Below are 17,911 nucleotides of genomic sequence, written 5' to 3'. Positions count from 1 at the left end.
TTGCTCTGTCACACCATGTAGAGTGCAGTGGTGTCATCGTAGCTCTCTGCAACCTCAAATTCCTGGGCTCAAGTGATCCTCCTGCCTCAGCCTCCTGAGTAGTTGGGACTATAGGTGCATGTCATGATGCCCAGCTAATTTTTCTATTTTTAGTAGAGATGGGGTCTTGTTCTTGCTCAGGCTGGTATTGAACTGCTGAGCTCAAGCAAGCCTCCTGCCTCGGCCTCCCAGAGTGCTAGGATTACAGCTGTGAGCCACCTCACCCAGCCTATCTCTTTTAATTTTCATCTTCATCCTGCAGAGGTATTTCGCCTTCAAGTCCAGTGAAGAAACAGGTTTAGAGAGGTTTGGAAGCACACTCAAGGCTGTAGAGCAGGCTGTAGGTAATGGGACCTGACTCCAAATTCCACACTTGCGGACTGATAGTCATGGAAACCAGAGGTGTGACCCTTTGGCTTCTGTTTCTGTGGTGCCTTACCCATATGCTGACAAGTCCTAGCTGTCAATGGTCTGGCACCAGGGCCATGGTCACTTGAAGCCCTTTAGAGAGGCACAAGTGTGTATGGCCTTGGTGAAAGGGGTGAGGGATGCTCTTGCTGGCAGGCAGGATGGGGCCTTGGTGAGAAGCTGGTGCCTTCCTTACCTGTCAAACTACAGGAGGTGAGCTCTTGCCTCAGCATCCTGTAGATGACAACTGGTCCCACTCAGTCCTTCAGTCAGGGTCACCTCAGAGTAGACACCAGGGTTATTTTCTTAAAATGGGAGCATTTTTTGGTATATAAATTATACCACAATGATTTTATCTTAAAAATAAATAAAATGAAAAAACAATGCTATTTGAAGTATACTGAGGAACTTTCAGATTTGTTGTTTAATTTTAACTTTTTTTTTTAAAGACAGGGCCCTGCTCTGTCACCTAGGCTGGAGGACAGTCGTGTGATCCTAGCTCACTGCAGGCTTGAACTCCTGGACTCAAGTAATCCTTCCTCTTCAGCCTCCCAAAGTGCCGGGATTACAGGCATGAGCCACTGTGCCCAGCCTAATTTTAAATTAAATGTAAAAATTTTACATTTTGTGTCTTTGTAAAAGAGAAAAATTTATCACTTCTCCCCTCAAATCATACTAACTATTGTGTAGGTTATCCCACTGAAACAGTAGCTGCTTTTATTCTCAAAATATTGCAGACCTCATAGAATATTTGAACATTATGAGGATAAGTAACTTAAAGAGAAAGTAGTTATTAAAGAATTTAATGATTTTTTTATTGATATGTCAGTATGTATGCAAGCTTCATTTGAGCTACAGTTTTGAATGGGCAAGGCACCATTTTTTACATGATGCGGATGTTGCTATCATGTTTCTTCACTTAGTTTTATAAATGCTTTCACTAAATTTTTTTTGTTTAATGACTGTTCAGCATTTTATGGTGTCATTATATTCTAATTTGCTTAGCTATTCTGTGGGTGCCTAGGTTCTGGTTTTTATAGTTATCAATTACGCTGTCAGGAATTTTATATACTATTCCTATTTGGGATTGGGGACAACTACTTGTTTCCTTAGAATATTGACAAAACAGGTCACTCAAGGAACTCATGGAACTGACATGCTAGTGGAAGAGACAGACAATCAACAAAATTGAGATAGTAAGTGTTATAAATAAAACAGAGAAGGGGGCTGGGTGCAGTGGTTCAGGCCTGTAATCCTAGAACTTTGGGAGGCTAGGTGGGAGGATCGCTTGAGTCCAGGTGTTTGAGGTTGGATGATGATGCCATTGCACTCTCGCTGGGGTGACAGAGCAAGACTCTGTCTCAAAAACAAAACAAAACAAAACAAAAACCACCACCAAAAACCAATCCTAAAGGCACCTGCAGTGTGGTGCAGTAGAGAAGGTGATAAGGGCCATAAAAATGATTCAAGTAATGTGAGGCTGATGTTCACAGGAAAGAGCAATTGTTTCCCCCTTTATTTGCTTTTGCTTTTTAGTGGAGAATTTATGCAGGTATTTGAACAAGACCTTATAATGTTCCTATTTTGTCTATGACAGTATCTTAGCTCTTCAGGACTCGGAAATGTATTTTTCGCCCTCACTGGAATGAAGTTGCTATTCTTGATGAGGCTGAGAAAATGTTCCTCTTCAATCTATTGCCCCCCTTTTTTAGAATTTAATCAGTAATCATTACTGAATGCTATAGATTTTCTCAGTCTCATTAAGGTAGTGGCAGTGTTTTTCTTGTGGATGTAATGAGCATTACAACATTGCTCTCTCTCTTATCTAAGCCTTGAATTCCTCTGTGTCTTATCTTACTGGTATTCATTGTTATTTTCTATAACCTTCTGTTTGTGTTAGGCTTGCTAAAGTTTTAAAATTTATTATTAAGACTGATCTATTAAAAATAAAATACAAAAAGACTTACCTATTAGTGTGATATTATGCCATCTGTATTCATGAGTGAAGATGACCTATAACTTTTATGTGTCTGTATTATTTTTATCAGGTCTGAGAATTATTTATTTATTTATTTTTTGAGACAGAGTCTCACTCTCTTGCCTGGGCTAGAGTGCTGTGGTGTCAGCCTCGCTCACAGCAACTTCAAACTCCTGGGCTCGAGCGATCCTCCTGCCTCAGCCTCCTGGGTAGCTGGGACTACAGGCACACGCCACCGTGCCTGGCTAATTTTTTCTATTTTTAGTTGTTTTGGCTAATTTCTTTCTATTTATAGGGTGAGACAGGGTCTCACTCTTGCTCAGGCTGATCTCGAACTCCTGAGCTGAAGCAATCCTTCAGCTTTGGCCCCACAGAGTTCTAGGATTACAGGCGGGAGCCACCGTGCCTGGCCAGGTTTGAGCATTAGAACAATGTATGCCTCATAATCCATGTTGAAGAACTTACTGTTTTTCATATACTTTGAAATTCTTTTTTTTTTTTTTTTGAGACAGAGTCTCGCTCTGTTGCCCGGGCTAGAGTGCCATGGCATCAGCCTAGCTCACAGCAACCTCAAACTCCTGGGCTAAAGCCATTCTCCTGCCTCAGCCTCCCGAGTAGCTGGGACTACAGGCATGTGCCACCATGCCCGGCTAATTTTTTCTATATATATTTTTAGCTGTCCATATAATTTCTTTCTATTTTTAGTAGAGATGGGGTCTCGCTCTTGCTCAGGCTGGTCTCAAACTCCTGACCTCAAACGATCCACCCACCTCAGCCTCGCAGAGTGCTAGGATTATAGGCGTGAGCCACCGCACCCAGCCCACTTTGAAATTCTTAATGTTTTTAATTCTAAGTTAGGACTTCCGTAGGTCAAGGTTAGGTAACTTTTGGGAGGTAATTAAAAGTTTTTTCTTTGTTATTGGTCTTTATTTATGATTACTTTCTTTGTTGTATCAGTTTTAGTGTTTTTTTTCTGAAATATATACTCATTCTATTTGTTTTCCTGAAAAAATATTTGTAATCATATATACAATAAGAGACTTGAACCCAGAATATAGAAAGAACTCTTATAACTTAATAATAATAAGATGAATAACCCAGTTAAAAAATGGGCAAAAGATTTGAATAGATATCTCACCAAAGCAAAACATAGGAATGACCAACATGCATATAAAAATGCTTAACATGATTAGCCATTAGGGAAATACAATTAAAACCACAAGAAGACACCACTACAAAGCCAGTAAAATGGCTATATAGAAATACTGACAGTAACAAGTTTTGGCAAGGATGGTGGAAAAATTAGAACCCTCATATATTGCTGGAGGGAATGTAAAATGGTACAGCCACTTTGGAAAACAGTTTGGCAATTTCTTAAAATGTTAAATGGAGATTTACTATATGACTCAACCATTCAATTCATAGGTATCTCCCCAAAAGAAATGAAAATATAGTTCTACACAAACACTTGTATGTGAATGAATGTTCATAGCAGTGTTTATCTTAATAGCCAAAAAGTGGAAACAATCCAAATGTCCATCAATTGATGATAAAAATGTGGTATATCTGTACAATGGAATAATATTCAGCAATAAAAAAGGAATGAAGTACTGATACATTATACAACATGTATGACCTCAAAAAACATGCCAGATACTAAAGACCATGTCTTATATGATTCGATTTGTATGAAATGTCCAGAAAAGGCAAATCTGTAGAGACAGACAATAGATTAGTAATTGCCTGGGCCTGGGAGCGAGAATGGGCTCCACCAGGTTTCTTCTTGGGGTGATGAAAATGTTCTAAAATAAGATTGTGATGATAGTTGCACCATACATTTATTAAAAATCATTGAATTGTATACTTAAGATGGGTGAATTTCATGGTATTTAACTTATACCTGTTTAGGTTAGGATCCTGACTCTGCCACTTCCAGCTCTCCTGTAGTAACACACAGGCCCCAAATCCCAACATCCTTCATTTACATTGCATGTCAGGGCCTACAGTTCTCCATGGGGCTTCTCATCCTGGGACCCAGGATGTGGAAGGAACAGTCCCAATATGGGACTTGTTCTCTTGGCTATGGGAAGGAACAAGAGGCTCATTCACACAAGCAGTGGCTCTTGAAACTTATTCTAGACCTGGTGTAGGTCTTGTTCACTCCCACTCTGTTACCAAAAGCAAGACATGGGGCCAAGGCTGACAATGGAGACGGTAAGTGCACTCACCCTGTGGGGAGGTTCCACAGCCACTTGACAGTGGGCAGGGGTGTGTGTGTGTGATCTGCTTGCAGGGAAGCAGACACTGAAATAATTGATATAGTGATCTTAAGTTATTTCAACTCTCTAGGCCTCAGTTTCCTCACCTACAAAATAAGGAGATATGAGTGCCCATTTCAGGGGGCTTATTGGGGTTGTCAGCATCAATAAATGATGGCATATAAAGTAGGCCTAGTACCTGGTTTAAGCATTAGCCACTGCTGCTGTTTTTATCATTTGGCAAACTTTTACCCTACATGGCTCTACTCAAATAGCCTGCTCTTTGGTTTCCTGCCAACCAATTACCTTTCCCTTACAGCATTTGGAAGCTCAGTGGCAGAAGTTCAGAGGCTTTGGGGTTGGGTGGATCAATATTTGATGCTGCTGCTGCAACTTAGCAGCTGTGTGACCTCAGGTAGGTTATTAAAGCTCTGTATGCTACAGTTTTTACATCCGTAAAATGGGGTTTATCTTACTTGCCTATAAAGATCATCAGAAGGATTATATGAGATAATATATTGTAAAGCCTGCCTCTGGCAAGAACCCAACAATCAACAGTTGGTCTTTACTATTGGCTATTATGACCTCTGTAATAACCCTTACATTGCCTGTAAAGTTTGTTTAAAGGTTCACATTAAGACAGTTAACTTTCTAGTGAAGGGAATTAATGTATCCCTGGTCTCTAACACATGATAGGAATTTGTGGGGTAATAAAGACATTGAATGAATATCAATGCAACTTTGAGATTTTAAACTATTATTATTATTATTATTTTTTTTTTTTGAGACAAGGTTTTGCTCTGTCACACAGTCTGGAGTGCAGTGGCTTGATCATAGCTCATGGTAACCTCAAACTCCTGGGCTCAAGCAATCTTCCCACCTCAGCTTTCTGAGTAGCTCGGACTACAGGCATGAGCCACTATGCCCAACTAATTTATTTATGTATTTCTTTTTGTAGAGATGGGGTCTCACTATGTTGCCCAGGCTGGTCTCAAACTCCTTGCCTCAACCAATCCTTCCACCTCATCCTCCCAAAGTGCTGGGATTATAGGCATGAGCCACTATGCCCAGCCTAAATATTTTTTAGTGACTGTATCGTGGTCATTAGAGTGGCTACCATTTATTGGAATCTAGGCATTTTACATGTGTTCACACTCCTAATTAAATTTTTTTCCAAAGCCACGGAGGTTGGTGTTCTTGGTTGCATCTTAGAACCTGATTCCTAAGTCAAGGTTCCGTGAGGTTAATTCCGCCAGCCACAGAGCTGCTGTTTGTGTTAGAACCAGGATTTGAATCTAGGAATGTGTCCCTGAAGCAACTGTTTGCACTGTATCTTGTTGCCAGCTGCTGTCACTAATGCTTAACTCATTGTGAGCACCATCCCTAGAGCAGATGATTGCAAAGACAGAACTATGTTTCTGTGAAACGGCCCTTCTCTGTGATCATGATGGGCTGAGGCAATGGGGCAGTGAGCTGGAATTTGGGGTCTTAGGTCCCAACCTGAGGCCGCCTGGTCAGTTCTCATAGTGACCGTGGGCACATCTCCCTTCTTTAAAGGAAGGTTTCTACATTTGTAAAGTAGACTCAGTCTCTGTCTTTCAAGATTGTCCTGAGGATTAATTAAGGTCAGGTTTGAGAATTGGCTGAGGGTAGAAACTCAAGTACTGGGAATTGTTACCATTTCTTGATGATTTCCAGGCTCCATTTAGTTTTTAAAATTTTTGAATTTGTCTTTCTTATGGGGAACAATCTGAAGGAAGGTTGAACTGTCTAGTTAGGGCCACATGGAGCTGTTCCATCTGAATTGTTATATGTAAAATAATGTCTGCAATATTGGGTATCTGCAGCTTACCTGGAAATGCATAAAAAATAAGATGGATTGATACATGGATAAAGGGATAGATTTTTTAGACATGAGATACTAATCAAAACATTAACAGCTGCAGAATCTAGGGTGTATGGGTATTTGCTGTATAGTTTGTTCAATGTTTCTTTGTTTTCATAGTAAAATGTTGTGGGAGAAGCCATAAAATCATGGCCACCTCATTGTGCTCAATGGGAGGCATTCTGTAGCAGACTTACCAGGGGCCCATGAGCCTCAGTTCCGCCAGAGGCTCCACAGGGCTATTGGTGGGTCTTCCTTGTGTAGTGGAGGATTGTTACCTGTGGGTCAAGGCACAGAAGTACTTAGCTAGGTGCTTGTCAGTTTTGGAGCCTCTTGTGTTTGGGGAAGAGTGTCCAGACTTTGCTGAGGGTCAGTCTCCTGCAAGCACATGTTTGGTGGAGGGTTGTGTGGGAAGGGGTGGTAAGTAAGGGGGGTGACACCAGTTCCCAAGACAGTCTGGCTAGTGCTACCATGGAAGTTGTTAAAAGACAGGCTCCTGACTCTTTCTGAAGAAAAGACTTTGGTTCAGTGGGTCAGTGGGCAGAGCTCAGGAGGACTCTGATTTAACTTTAATATTTCTTAGGTGATTATGCTGTGAAGTAAGTTTGGAACCACTTATTTTTTTTAAAGAGACGGGGCTGCCCAGGCTGACCTTGAACTCCTGGACTCAAGCTATCCTTCCGCCTCAGCCTCCTAAGTAGCTAGCTGGACTACAGTCACACACCAGTTGGAACCACATTGTTTTTAGGAACTTGGCAGTCAAAGAAAGAGGTTGGGACTTGGTCCTGTAGGGTCATGGTAGGTTTAATAAGAAAATTTAAAAAACTGAAGACTTTTTTCTTTCTTTCCTTTCTTTCCTCCCTCCCTCCCTTCTTTCCTTCCTTTCTTTTTCTTTCTTTCTTTTTTTTTTTTTTTTTGGAGACAGAGTCTTTCTTTGTTGCCCTGGCTGGAGTGTAGTGGCAAGATCATAGCTCACTGCAACCTCCAATTCCTGAGATCATGCCATCCGCCTGCTAAGCTTCTCGAGTAGCTGGGACTACAGGTGTGCACCACCATGCCCGGCTAATTAAAACATCTTTTTTTAGAGATGGGGTCTTGCTGTGGTACTCAGGCTGGTCTTGAACTCCTGGCCTCAAGTGATCCTCTTGTCTTGGCCTCCCAAAGTACTAGGATTATAGGTGTGAGCTACTATGCCTGGCTCCTTTCTTTATAGAATAACAATTCCCATCTGAAGCCAAAAGCCAATTCTGAATACAAGGCATAATATTGAAGCTCACTTTGGGTTAAGGCTAATCGTCCCCATTATTTTATTTTATATTTTTGGTGAGACAGGGCCTCCTTCTGTTGCCTGGGCTAGAGTGCAGTGGTGTCATCATAGCTCACTGCAGCCTCCCACTCCTGGGCTCAAGTGATCCTCTTGCCTCAGCCTCCCAAGTAGCTGGGACTACAGGCATGTGCCACTACGCCTGGCTAAGTTTTCTATTTTTTGTAGAAATGGAGTCTCGCTTAGGCTGGTCTCCAACTCCTGGCCTCAAGTGATCCACCAGCCTTGGCCTCCCAAAGTGCTAGGATTACAGGCCACCATGCTTGACCCTCAGATTGTTTAATTTCACTGTGACAACAGCATGGTAGGCAGGGAGGAAGGCCAGACTGGCAGCCCTGGAGGGGTAATTCAGAGTCAGTGGGAACCAGGTTGAGTGAAAGCGTATGACTCTCTGAAGAAAGCATAGGAGGGCAAAGGGGCTGCAGCAGCCAGAAGGGCCATCTCTGATTTCTACCTTGCGTAGGTGACTACATCTGTACTTTTTGCATTGTCAGCGCTGGTGCCCTCTAGGGCAGGAACAGAGGCTGCTTTGTCCAGGTAGCCCCAGGGTGGGTGCAGGTGAGTGTCTGAGTGCCTCCAGGGCAGCAGGGTAAAGGCAACACTGACTCCTGACATTCCGAGACCCAGGTCCAGCAAAGGCATGAGGTGGAGTGATCAAGGTTTCCCGGCTAGTGGGTCTACTGACAAACGCAACGGGCGGTACCCGGGGTTTGGCAAGCGATGGGGTGGGCCCCTTCCCCTTCTGTGAGACCCGGAAACAAGATCTACCTCCTGCTTTCAGGAAAATCAAATGAAGATGTGTGCAATGTGCTCTGCTCAGCACCTGACACTCAATGAATGTAGCTACTGCTATTACAAATACCTGGTCCATGTGCAAAACGGTTAAATGCAGATCAGCAAATGGGAAAAACCCCAACACCCATAATCCTCCCACCCAAAGGTAACCATGACCACACAGCATCACCCTGGACCCTTCTTGCACTGTGTTTTTAACACAAATGGGATCATACTCTTCAGCTTGTTTAGAACCATCTTTCAAGAACATCTTTCAACTTCAGTCAGCAGTCATAAAACTTATTTTTAATTTTTTTTTCTTTTGTACTCGCCACTATACAAACGAGGATAAAACTTATTTTTTAAGTGGCTGTGGAGAAACTCGTTTATCGACATAATTCATTCAACCCACCTACACTTGCGGCGTTATCTCGGCTGCTTCTAATTTTTTGCTGTTATGGAACAGGGAACATGAGCATCTTGTGCATGTTCTTGGTGATTCTCTGGGACCTGTTGTCAAAAGCTCTGGCGCGGGCTTCTTGACCCCTCCCAGCTTCCTGCCCCGCCCGGCCCGGGACAGCCCCCGAGACCGCCCTCAGGGTTGTGTGGCGGGTGTCCGCCAGGGGGCGAGCGGGAGCCGCGAGCGGGCTCCACTGCGCATGCTCACGCCACTGGGCGCACGTGCGGAGGGCGGCCGGGCGGGAGGGGAAAGGTAGGAGGTGAGAGGTGAAGGGGCGGGGAGCTCTGCGGGCCCTCGGCGACTTGGAGGGAGAAGGCGGGCGCCACGCACCGGATTCCGGTCCGAGAGCGCGCACGCCGCGCCCTGCCCCTGCCGCCGCCACTGCTGTTGCCACTGCCGCCGCCGCCTGGGTGCTGCTGTCGCCACAGGTACCGCCTCGCGCGTCCCCACGGCTCCTGCCCGCAGGCCTGGGCTTGGGCCTCCAGCCGCGCTGACTCGGGAATTCCGGGATGGGGCCGCCTGGGGCGAGGGTGCACGGGAGTGGGCGCTGTCCAGCAGCTTTGCGGGTCTGCCCGGGAGGCTGCAGCCCTGCGAGGGGGCAGGGCTGCCGCGTTCCCACCCCTACCGCCGCGCCCCGAGAGCCTGCTGCGGGGAGAGGGGCTCGCGCAGTCGCATCCCCTGGCCTGTTCGCCCTCCCGGGGCAGCTGTCGTTTGTAGAACCTGCTTTGGGGCTGTCTGGGTTTTCCAGCGTGCGGGGGAGAGCATGCTATCCACGCCTGCCTCTTTTGGACGATCTGATTGAGAGGCAGCATGTAGCTTCTTTGCTGGGTCCTGTTTGGTTTCTAGTTTTCTGTATTGCTTGAATCTAAACTTTGTTTACTTGTGTTGCTTCTGTTTACTTCAGAGTGGGTTTATTATCTCAGTATTATACAGGATTATAATGTCATGATAGTGTTAGTTGAAAGGAGCCCAGGATCTAGACTGAATCGAAGAAAGTTGTGCAGGTGGAAATTCTGAAGGGGGCGGGTGAGTCTCCCCTAGTGCGGGTCACTTACTGCTCTACCTTCTGATTGTGGTGACAATCAGAGCTGGGTGATTAAACTGGGGATTTTGTAATAATTCTTGTGAAGCGAACATAGAAAAGGTTTTCTTAATGTTGTTAGCTTTGTGTACGTTTCTTTTATTTGACCAAACGTTTTGTGGAGTTTGGTTATGCAGTGTCCTCATTAATATGCTGCCATCTCAGGATATTGTGCTAAAGGCTGAAGCTTTTGTTAGGGAATCAAGATCAAGAGTGTCGGCCGGGGTGCGGTGGCTCACGCCTGTAATTCTAGCACTCTGGGAGGCCGAGGCAGGAGGATTGCTTGAGCTCAGGATTTCGAGACCAGCCTGAGCAAGAGCGAGACCCCGTCTCTACTAAAAATAGAAAGAAATTATATGGACAACTAAAAAAAAAAAAAATATATATATATATATATATATGTAAAGTTAGCCAGACATGGTGGCGCATGCCTGTCAGCTACTCGGGAGGCTGAGGCAGGAGGATTGCTTGAGCCCAGGAGTTTGAGGTTGCCATGAGCTAGGCTGATGCCACGGCACTCTAGCCCGGGCAACAGAGTGAGACTCTGTCTCAAAAAAAAAAAAAAATCAAGAGTGTCTAGTTAGTGCGGTATGCATTTCAGGTATCCCTGAATGATGCCTAATTGAAGACCTGTATCTTCCAAAGTATGTTTAGATTTTAGGTGTTTCACACATTTGCAACATTCCTACTGAGCACACATGATATAAAAAACACAATATATGTAAGTATAAATATATTTGCATATTCACTCTTTTGGTTGTAAATTTAAATTGAGAGCATTAATTTTCATTTATTATGAACTCATCTAGTGTTTGAATGCTCTCCCTTTTCTTTTGCTATTGTGGAAAAAACAGAACCTCCCCAGAGGTCTCCTGTACTTAATAATCACTGGTTTGGGAATCCCCATGCTCCCAGCCTAGATTAGTTTATTGTCATGAGGTGGGTAAAAATTTACTCCACGTTCATGAATAGAAAACAGGCATAAAGTTTCTCATTTGCCTGAGGTTACATATGAACAAGTAAACTGTCCAGTTGGGAAAGGAACCATGGCTGTCTGTGGTCCTCAGTGCATATGTATTTATTAACATTTGGTGGAAGATACTCTCAGTATCTAGCCACGTACATGAATGTGTTCCAGGGACCCTGGAATGACACAATGACACTTAGGTTCATGTGCTGTTTGCTTACTCTGACCATCAGTGATTATTTGCTGGCCACCATTGTTAGTTTTTACTGGCTGTGACAGGTACTGCATGTATGGTTTGGGGTCATCACTCACGTTGAACAGCTGAGATGACTCCTTATAGAGAAACTGGGTTCCCAAGGTTACCCAAGCTTGTATAATAAATGGTGGACCAGGCCTTTAAACCAGGTCTGCTGGACTCTGCCACCTGAGCTACTTCCATTATAACTTGCTACCTTCCTGAGTTAGCTAAAGAAACAAGGTCCAGGTGACTTTGTTTGCCACCAAAAGTAAAAATGATAGGTAATATTTATGGAGCATTTGAGCTGTTTAGGTATTGCGCTAGGTGCTCTAATATTAGCTTATCTCACATAATCTTCATAATAACCAGATGAGATGACACCATTATCACCCCCTTCACAGATGAGTTTTAGCGACATTATCTGACCAGCCCTGGGTTACCTAGTGAGTTAGAGCAGCAGTCCCCAGCCTTTTTGGCATGAGGGACTGGTTTCATGGAAGACAATTTTTCCATGTAGAGGCGGGTGCGGGAGGTCAGGTGGTGATGCGAGGCCCTGTTTTCCTATCAGGCCAGAGACGTTACTGGGCTGTGGCCCAGGGGTTGGGGACCGAAGAGTTAGAGGCAGAGCCTTTGTGCAAACTGAGATTTTTCTTTTTTTTTTTTTTTTTTTGAGACAGAGTCTCACTCTGTTGCCCAGGCTAGAGTGAGTGCCGTGGCGTCAGCCTAGCTCACAGCAACCTCAAACTCCTGAGCTCAAGCAATCCTTCTGTCTCAGCCTCCCGAGTAGCTGGGACTACAGGCATGCGCCACCCTGCCCGGCTAATTTTTTCTATATATATTTTTAGCTGTCCATATAATTTCTTTCTAGTTTTAGTAGAGATGGGGTCTCGCTCTTGCTCAGGCTGGTCTCGAACTCCTGAGCTCAAACGATCCACCCACCTCGGCCTCCCAGAGTGCTAGGATTACAGGCGTGAGCCACCGCGCCCGGCCTGAGATTTTTCTGACGACAGAGTCCATGCTTTATGCTGTTCTTGCACCTGCTAGCTTCAGTCTTCTCTGTTGGTTGTTGGCAGGTGAGGGGTAGAGAAGATGGTAGTAGGGGTGGGGGGAGGAAGCCACTGTCACAGACTTGAGTGTGGGGATGGTGGAGATGGCAGTTGGGCTGCTGCCATTTGACAGCTGCTGCTTGAGCAGTCAGGGGCACTGCCCGAGAATGCTTGCAGGGTTGCTGGGTCCAGTGGAGTCCAAAGAGGGTGTGCATAAGCATCAGGGGTGCATGGTTATCTCAGAAAAAAAAAAAATTAAAACTAATTTTCATGTTTCTTTCAGCCTTATTTGATTTTTATTTTGTATTTTATAATGTATACTATATTATCACAGTAGTACATGTATGTAATTTATATATAAATATACATATAGTGGGAGTGTGTACTTGATGTTTGCTGTTGGGGGTTCATGACCATAACATTTGGGAACCACTGATTTATCGTCTGAAAGCATAAAATAGGCAAGGTGTTGTGCATTTGTTCCTGAGTCAGAAGTCTAGTGAAGTTTAGGGTAATTCCACATAATCACAGAGAATGGTATTTCGTGTTACAACCAGTTACAAATTATTTTAAAAATTGCAGTCACAAATGTGAAAGAGGATCTGGTATTTCAATAGTCTTTATGTCTCAAATATAGCATCAGTCTTTTTTTTTCTTTTTCTTTCTTTTTTTTTTTTTTTTTGAGACAGAGTCTCACTCTGTTGCCCAGGTTAGAGTGCCGTGGCGTCAGCCTAGCTCACAGGAACCTCAAACTCCTGGGCTCAAGCAATCCTCCTGCCTCAGCCTCCCAAGTAGCTGGGACTACAGGCATGCACCACCATGCCTGGCTAATTTTTTCTATATATATTTTTAGCTGTCCATATAATTTCTTTCTATTTTTAGTAGAGACGGGGGGGGGGGGGTCTCGCTCTTGCGCAGGCTGGTCTCGAACTCCTGAGCTCAAGCGATCCTCCCGCCTCGGCCTCCCAGAGTGCTAGGATTACAGGTGTGAGCCATCTCGCCCGGGCAGCATCAGTCTTAAATTTGAAGCTATAGTGATTGATATGGCCCCTTAGACAAAACCAGAAGTTACAGTTTTGTTGAACCTCCTCTATTTTAAACATGTTAATTTTAGTCAGGACAGAAGGACTAAAATAATCAGTTCACTAAAATATGGCAGTTGGAATAGTTATATTTGTGCATTCCCCAAGTTTAAAGTATTTTCAAATCATCAAAATACCAAAATTTCAAATGCATTGGTTCCTTATCATTTTTACAAACTAGACTTGATTTTATTCAGTTTCTTCTACTACAGTGTTGATACATTATTTCAGAATGCCAAACTAGACTTGATTTTATTCAGTTTCTTCTACTACAGTGTTGATACATTATTTCAGAATGAGCAGTTCCAGAATTCTACCTAATTTTTAAAATATCTTTATCATTTTCCAGCTTATCATTTTACAATTGAATAGATTAGTTTTTGTTCAGGAGTTTCAATTAAGATAACAGAATGTGTTTTTTGTTGCTATGGTTTTTTTTTGTTTTTGCTCTGTTGCCTGAGCTCAAGTGCTGTGGTGTCAGCCTGGCTCACAGCCACCATAAACTCCTGGGCTCAAATGATCCTCCTGCCTCAGCCTCTCTAGTAGCTGGGACTACAGGTGAGCACCATCACGCCTGGCTAATTTTTTCTATTTTTAGTAGTTCCCAACTAATTATTTCTATTTTTTAGTAGAGACAGGGACTCATTTTTGCTCAGGCTGGTCTCACACTCCTGACCTCAAGCAGTCCTCCCTCCTCAGCCTCCCAGAGTGCTAGGATTACAGGTGTGAGCCACTGTGCCTGGCCAACAGAATGGGTTTTGAGCAAGAAATATTTTCCTAACTAGACAAGCTATTTTTACAGAAGAGGGGACATTGCCATCATCCATACCACTGGTTCTCAAATTTTAACGCGAATCAAAATCACCTGGATGGCTTGTTTTAACCCCACCCTCTGAGTCACTGATTCTGCGGGTCAGAGGTATGTTTGGAAATTTGAATTTCAAACAGATTCCTAAGAGATGCTCCTGCTGGCTTGGGGACCACACTTTGAGAACTCTGTACAAATGCACCCCAAACCAGAGCATGATGCCAGTGCTTACAATGTGTTTGCCCGCTGATTCCTATCAGCATCAGTTTTATAGTATAAAACCAAGTCCATAATTGGCTCTTGTTTTAGCCAATTTCTGGCTTTTAGATGATGTCATAATAAGATTGCATTCTGGATTATAGTGCTATTTCCATTTTTTCTTGCAATCTTGTACTTCTAAATTTCTTGAAGGATTAGTTTGTTTGGTTTTTAATACAAGTTATCCATGTGGAAGAAAAATTAATAGACAAGCACAAAAAACCCAAAGTTTACATTGTCTGTAACCTAATGGTAACCACTGCCAGGCCTCTTTTTAGGCTTTGTCTCAGGCTTCCTTGCTCACTCTTTCTCTGCATAAGGGGATCATACTGTTTTGTATACGTTTTCCACATTATATTGTGACCATCTTTTCATGTAAAAAACTATTCAGCAACACTTTTGGTTTTTTTAAACATAAAATCTCATTTGTTTTTATGTTTTTCAGTAACTTTCTCTTTTGAGTAGCCTTGTCCAACACAATTTGCTGCATTTGGCTGTGGGTTTGGTTTGCACCTTTCTGAAGATTGCACTATCACTCAGAAGATCGCTTGTCATAGTCAGTAGTTCCCCATCCCATGAGCTGCCCCAGACTGGCCTACCCAACCCAACCCTTCCTCCCTCTAACAGGTCATGTTCATGCCGCCTCATCTCCCTGCTGTGATTAGGTCCCTTCTTTCAGGCCTGAACTTTGGTTTGATGATGATTTGCATTTATCACTTCCAGCGACAGTGACTGTTAGGAACATTAAGACCTGCCTGTCATTAAGACAAGAATATGAATGTTCTATCTCATATTCTTGTCAGGGAGGACAGTCTTGAATTTTTCATCTCGTAAAAGCCATCCCAAGCTCAACTGTGACAAAGAATATCCATGGAATTGCGCTGGAAGGTGCTTTAATGGTCCTGTTTGAGATCTGCAAGGTTTTGTTTTTGAGTAAAGTTAGATCAGGAGGAAGCAGCGTAATTGTGGCCCCTCTTCCAGTTGTTTTTACTCAACCATTTTGCATGACCCCATCAGTTTGTGTTGCAATCTTTCTTCCCAAGGAAACCTCTGAGGCTGATGAGAAATTTCCTTCAGGTCAAATGACTGGAATGGCTGTGCCTCTTCTGAGCCACTGGTTTGATTTTGCATAAAATACACTGTCGGGCCAGGCACAGTGGCTCACACCTGTAATCCTAGCACTTTGGGAGGCCAAGGCGGGAGGATCACTTGAGGCCAGGAGTTTGAGACTAGCCTGAGCAAGAGTGAGACCTTGGCATCTACAGAAAATAGAAAAATTAGCCAGGCGTGGTGGCACGTGCCTATAGTCCCAGCTACTTGGGCATCTGAGGCAGGGGGATTGCTTGAGGCCAGGAATTTGAGGTTGCAGTGAGCTATGATGATGCCACTACACTCTAGCCTGGGTGACGGAGCAAGAACCCTGTCTTAAAGAAAAAAATGAAAAAAAGATAAAATACACTGTGACTTGTGTCAATGATGTTTCCCTCTTTGCCTTGGCCACTAGGCAGCTCAGAGTTGGGTTTATATCCAGTGTCCTCTGGCTCATGCTTTCTGTATAACGTTACTTCTGGTTTATTGTTTTTAACGGCCAGATATTCTGCTTTTTGTTTCAGATTTTACCATAAAATTTATAACATATTTCCTTCCTCTTCTGGAGTGCAGTGGTGTCATCATAGCTCATTGCAACTTCAGACTCCTGGGCTCAGGTGATCTTCCTGCCTCAGCTTCCCAAGTAACTGGGACTACAGGCGCATGTTACCATACCCAGCTAATTTTTTCTATTTTTAGTAGAGATGGCGTCTCACTCTTGCTCAGGCTGGTCTTGAACTCCTGACTTCAAGTGATCCTCCTGCCTCAGCCTCCCAGAGTACTAGGATTACAGGCGTGAGCCACCACACCCGTCCTGAAATTTTCTTTATTTATACTGTGTGTCCCTTCATTCTCCCTGGGACATAAGCTTGTTGAAAAAAGGGGCTCAGCCTTGTTCATGGCTGAAGGACAATGTCTTCAACTGGTACTGAGAAAACAGGATAGTCACTCTAGCCCAGGTGACAGAGTAAGACTTTGTCTGAAAAAAAAAAAAAAAAAAAAAGAAAGAAAGAAAGAAAGAAAAGAAAATTTCAATGAAAAGTTCTGTGGAAAGCATAAAGTTAGTTAAAGCATGTACAATTGGGCTTGGTATACCATAGCCCTACTTAAGTGTTTGCTGTTATTGTAAATGAGGTAGAGATGGATTGGGTAGTGGTGGAGGAAGGGCTTTAACTTGGGTTGGGACAGGTCTTTGGGAGACCTGAGAGGAGAGATGGATGGCAGCAGTCATGTAAAGATCTGGGGGAAAGCTTTGCCAGCAGAATGGGAGGTGCAGAGCCTGGTGTGGTGGCTCATGCCTGTAATCCCAGCAAGTCAGGAGGCTGAGGTAGGAGGATCACTTGAGGCCAGGAGCTTGAGACCAGCCTGGGCAACAGAGGAAGACCCCATCTTTAAAAAAAAAAAAAAAAAGGAAAAAATTAGCCTGGCATGGTGGTATACGCCTGTAGTCTTAGCTACTCAGGAGTAGGCAGAGGCAGGAGGATTGCTTGAGCCTAGGAGTTGGAGGCTGCAATGAGCTATGATCTCATCACTGTACTCCAGCCTGGGCAACAGAGTGAGACCCCATCTCTTTAAAAAAAAATAAAAGATTAATGCAGAAACTCAAAACCAAAGGTGGAACACAAACTTCCCATGTGGTTGGAGCCTGGGGTAGGGTAGAAGGGGGGAAGGTCTGAGAAGTAGGTAGGAGCCAGATTTTGTAGGGATTGTAGCTTGGTAATAAATTTGGGATTTTACTTAAATGTATTGGGAAGCCATTGGAGTATTTTGAACAGGGTAGTGATATTAGTGATTTGTGCTTGAGAAAGATGTATGGTCAGGTGCAGTAGCGCAGATCTGTAATCCCAGCACTTTGGGAGGCCAAGACAGGAGGATCACTTGAGCCAGGAGTTCGAGACCAACCTGGGCAACATAGCAAGACCACATCTCTTCAAAAAGTAATAAAAGAAATTAGCTTGGTGTGGTGGCACACACCTGGAGTCCCAACTACTCAGGAGGTTGAGTCAGGAGGATCACTTGAGCCCAGGAGTTCAAGACTGCAGTTAGCTATGATCATACCACTGTACGTCAGCCTGGGTGACATAGTGAGATCCTGTCTCTTAAAAAAAAAAAAAAAAAAAAAAATTAAACAAAAAAAACAAGGTCTTGGTTTTCAGTGTGCAGATGGGTGGATTAAAAAAAAAAAGATCTGTGGAGGATGGAGTGAGGCAGGAAAG

The 17,911-nt window shown here is 43.7% G+C and overlaps 1 protein-coding gene across 5 annotated transcripts in view; it reads left to right on the top strand.

The window, feature by feature from the left end:
• Window positions 1-9,414: 9,414 nt before the first annotated feature.
• SCAP (SREBF chaperone) overlaps window positions 9,415-17,911 on the top strand; it is a 64,105-nt gene continuing 55,608 nt past the window's right edge. For 3 of the 5 annotated variants that reach the window (XM_069475619.1, XM_069475616.1, XM_069475618.1), the window contains exon 1: window positions 9,419-9,554. The gene's annotated coding sequence lies outside the window, so the exon portion shown is untranslated. Of the gene's footprint in view, window positions 9,555-17,911 lie in introns of all 5 variants that reach the window. The other 2 variants (XM_069475621.1, XM_069475617.1) reach the window with 1 other exon arrangement.

Source organism: Eulemur rufifrons, chromosome 7 (assembly GCF_041146395.1).
Source record: "Eulemur rufifrons isolate Redbay chromosome 7, OSU_ERuf_1, whole genome shotgun sequence".
Taxonomy (NCBI): domain Eukaryota; kingdom Metazoa; phylum Chordata; class Mammalia; order Primates; family Lemuridae; genus Eulemur; species Eulemur rufifrons.
This window is presented reverse-complemented; position numbering and strand designations above follow the sequence as displayed.